Genomic DNA, 4,499 nt, shown 5'->3' on the forward strand with positions numbered 1-4,499 from the left:
TATAGTAAAACAAACTAGAGATGCAAAGGTATACAGTCCCAAATGGAAATAGCAGATACTACAGTGATATCATAATAAGTGTCCATACCTGAAACCATATCCTAGGCTAGTGGTAGAAGGTAAAGTGTAGCAAAGTCCTGCTACAGTACTGCTCATAACTACATGGTATCATGTGACGTATATACATGTCAACAGTAAGTAGGCCAGTGTCTAAACACATATCACAGGTATAAATCTCAACCTATGTAAACATAACAGCATAAATAAACAACAGCAGTATAATCTAGCAACAGCAGCATAGATAAGCAACAACAGCATAAGTAAACAACCAGCAGATATAATAACAACAGCGTATGTACGGATGGTCACCCCGCCCACCTCTCTGAACCACGACCCCTGTATGGTCGAGAGGCCGGATCGATGACAAACTGTACCACCCAAAGGCCGCCATTACTCTCGAGTGACCGGATGGACAGGTGCATAGTAGCTGAATAGCTACGTCTGCGACGGGGTCCCTGCTGCCGCAACTCCAGCCGCCACTACCCATGAGTGGCCGAGTGTGACACGACAGGACAAGCGGCACGCTCCAGCCGAGCGGCCGAGCGTGCGGCCCAGGCCAACGACCGTCTCAACAACAAGGGAGCCAAAGTCGTCGGCTATGCATGCAATGACATGATGCGAAAATGCAGCAGTCATCATATATATATAAACAGAAACAGGTATGCTACATGAAGCCAGCATGCTCAGCAAGGTGTGTAAATAAACAGAAATCAAACAGGTAAACATGGTATCAGGTGTCCATATATCCAATACCTACTATCTAATGTCTGGTATCTGGTATCCAATACCTAGTACTATAGTATCTGCTAAAATATCATCGATAGCAACAAGGGACTATATAGAAACCGACATGAGTAGCTCAAAGATTGAGTGGAAGTATCAAGCATAGGAAAAATAAGAGTGGAGTCAAGATAAACATAGTAGCCAACTAAACATATAGCTCATGCACTAAGATCAATGTGCTAAAGAGATAAAGCAAGAAGTACCCGCCTTTTTACGTAGATCGTGATAGGTAATGTCTCGTCGAGATGTGTCTCCGCCTAGTATCCTACAACACAAAATACATCGTACTGCTAAGTTTTATCACAAGCCAAATAGTTAATCCTAATCCCAATCCGATTATGAATCAACACTTAAATTCCATTTACTAATCCAACACCACATTCACAACTAATTCCCTTATGATTTAATTTAATTCAATTAGTTAACCCTTCTTGTTAACATGCTCCAATTATCCATCAAAATATAAACTATCAATTCAACTAACATAATCAATCATGTATCAATTAATCCTCAAGTAACACCAACATCTTTTAGATTAATCAATGCCAAGTTTAAAATACTCTTATCAACTAATCAAGTCCATAATCCAATAGATTAAACAATCCTAACTATTTCCACCACTAAATTGGGTTTAACCCTATGCATAAATCACTACAATACTCACCCAAATCCAATCGCGCAGCCGTTGACCCATGACCGGGGAAGCTTGCCGTTGGAAAGTAGCTGGAGCTGTGGATGCCTCACGAACAGCACAACTGGGGCTTAACGGCTAGCCACAATTACAAACATTCCAAATTAAAACACAATCCTCATTCCACTTCAATTACAAATCAAAGCATAATACCAAAATTTCAAACTCCTCTATTTGTTACCTCCTGGCACAGGACAGCGGTGAATCTGGGCCGGAGATGAAGAAATGTAGAGATACACTGGCGATAAGCTTTGAGGTGATAGTGAGATCAAATCTTCGACGATCGTTCTATGCCGGCAAGGAAAAGGAACAGAAATTCCATGAAGAGTAGAAGACATTGGACCTCCCTGACGGAACACTGCCGCTTTGCTCGAAACCGCAAGAGATAAGAGTGGATTGCCCTAATCCCCTCTTCGATTTCTCCTCCTCCCAGCGACGGCGATGAGAAGGAGAAGAAGGAAAATTGAGATTAGGGAAAGAAGGAATCGGGAGGCTAGTGCACAAAGATTGCCGACCTCAGATGGGTGGTCAGCTGAAGTGATCGGCCATGGAGGGAGCTCTGCAGCTCTTGCGACAGTCGCCAGTGTCGCCAATTGGTCGCGTAAATAGACGGTGGCAGCGATCGTCGACGGCTAGCTATGGTATTCGTCCTCACAGCTTGGCGTCGAGCTCGATGGTCGCCGGCGATGGCGGATCGAGAGGAGATGAAGACTGTCGGCGCTGGATTGGGTGAGGAAGAAGGAAAGGGAAATGGGTGGTAGGCGTGAGAGGGAGGGGAAGAAAATTATGTTTTTATATAAACATATATAACTTAGGTTTAATTAATCAAAACCTAAATCTATTTCTCAATCAACTCCCATATTTAGGCATTCCAAAGAGGCTTTCTCGCTGTCCAATAATTGATCCCCTTAAATACATTATACGGCCTCCGATTAAATCCCAGAAAATTCCTAAAAATTTCTGAAAAATCCAATAAGATTATTTGTCCAATAACCTTATTATTTAAATATTATTTGGGTGCTGTATTTTACAGGTAGGTTGCTCTTGGTCGAGCAATACTTGGCTATATGCCCCTCTTGACCACACGTATAACAACCACTAGTGCCCTTGCGACAGATTCTAGGATGCATCTTTCTACACGTGGAACGCATGGCATACTTAGGCTATTTTCTTACAGATCCTCCCTTCTTATTACTCCCCTGCTTTCTCTTAGAGATCCCCTTCCAGGTTAAACCCTGGCCCTGAGTTTTCTGAGTGCCAGAACTCCCTTGACCTTTGTTCTCAATCAGTACTGGCATCTGCTGCTTGATGCTGTCAGGTAATGCTCCATGATCAAGGCACTACTAATCAGCTCTTCTGCAGTCTACGCTCTATTCCGCCAGCTACATTTAGAGCTATCTCTAGCCTCAACATCTTGAGCATTAGCCTCACCCTTTCTCGTTCCGTGCTGACCATCTCGGGGTATAGGTGAGCTAGTATATTAAATTTTTCACGGCTTCATCCACCAATAAATTTCCTTGTCAAAATTCTATGAACTCGTCATAATGTTTATTCGTGACTCGCATATGGAAGAACTCTTCGAAGAACTCAGTCTCGAAGTTAAAACAGGTCATTTGATCCACTTTTCGTTTTGCCTTGACCCGTTCCCACCATATTCTTGCATCACCAGTGAAAGCAGAAGGAAGCACACTTAATCTTTTCTACCTCCGGCTAGTCCAGTAGCTCTAGTATGCTTTCCATGGTTTTGAACCATGCTTGAGCATCCCATAGTTCATTGGTGCTAGAGAAGTTCTCTGGTTTCAGTTTCTGCCACTGGATGAGGTATGCTTCTGGCCTCACTACCTTTGCTGGTGCTATAGGTGTAACTGATGGGACTTCAACGGTAGTAGGTGTCACCATATTGGCTTCCAATGGGACTACAGGAGGAGCTTGCAGATTAGAAGTCAGGGTGCCAATGACCTGCTGCTGCTCCGCAAATTGTCTCTGCAGTTGAGCTACTACTTCTAAAAGGTTGGGTTGGGGTTCGAATGTCCCACTGGTTGATGTTCATTAACTCTTGGCTGTCAAGCTGGTCATCCTCTAGCCATTATACATATCCATAGACCAACCAGTGAGATATTTCGTCATCTTATCATCATTCTTATTTACTATTATTAGTACTTCCATGTATAAGCATGCTCTCATTTTTACTTTCTATCATTAGCACTTGACAGCATTTTCATGTATAAACGTGCTAAATCTTAACAAGCATTCTTAATAATCATAACAGAACTAGATGCATAAAAGTCAAGAAAATGGTAATTTCTTACTTGGAAGCCACAGGGTCAATGCTTGAGGTATGTGACGGAAGGATGGAACCTACTCTGATACTAAGCTGTAACGCCCGCCCTTACTCATACCCTTAAGCTACAGGACAAACGCTACTCTTTCCTCGTACATCTAATTTTTCGACATTCTTACCTGTTACATGCTGCTTAGTCTATAGATCTATTCTAACTTGTTACGACTGGTAGGACATGAATTGCAACCACGTAGGGCCGAAGGGAGTCTGAAGCTTCTAGTGGGTTTGGGCCATGTGGCCCTAATAGGTATTGTACTCCAAACTGGCATAGGGCACGGCCGTGTGAGGGTCGCACGACCGTGACCCTTGCTAGAGGATGGAAGGGGTATGGCCGTGTGAACCCACATTACCATGTCACTTCGGCCGAGAGAAGGAGAGGCACAATCGTGTGATCACACGACCGTGTAGCATTGGCCGAGAAGAGGAGGTGCCCGGCCATGTGATCTCACACGGCCATGTCACCTCGGCCGAGAGGAAGAAGGGCACGACCGTGTGGAATCACACGACCGTGTCACCTTTGGCCAAGAAGGGGAAGGGCATGAGCGTGTGATTCCACACGACCATGTCACCTTTGGCCAAGAGGAGGAAGGGCATGATCGTGTGATTTCACACGGTCGTGTCACC

At 44.1% G+C, this 4,499-nt stretch overlaps 1 long non-coding RNA gene across 1 annotated transcript; it reads right to left on the bottom strand.

Moving 5' to 3' along the window:
• Positions 1-1,047: 1,047 nt before the first annotated feature.
• Positions 1,048-2,221, bottom strand: LOC122003732. The gene is made up of 3 exons (XR_006118065.1): positions 1,716-2,221; positions 1,508-1,612; positions 1,048-1,108 (listed from the first exon to the last, which is right to left on the bottom strand). It is a non-coding gene; the product is annotated as an uncharacterized LOC122003732 (long non-coding RNA).
• Between the last annotated feature and the right edge of the window lie 2,278 nt (positions 2,222-4,499).

The sequence above is a fragment of the Zingiber officinale genome, chromosome 1A (genome assembly GCF_018446385.1).
Source record: "Zingiber officinale cultivar Zhangliang chromosome 1A, Zo_v1.1, whole genome shotgun sequence".
Lineage (NCBI taxonomy): Eukaryota > Viridiplantae > Streptophyta > Magnoliopsida > Zingiberales > Zingiberaceae > Zingiber > Zingiber officinale.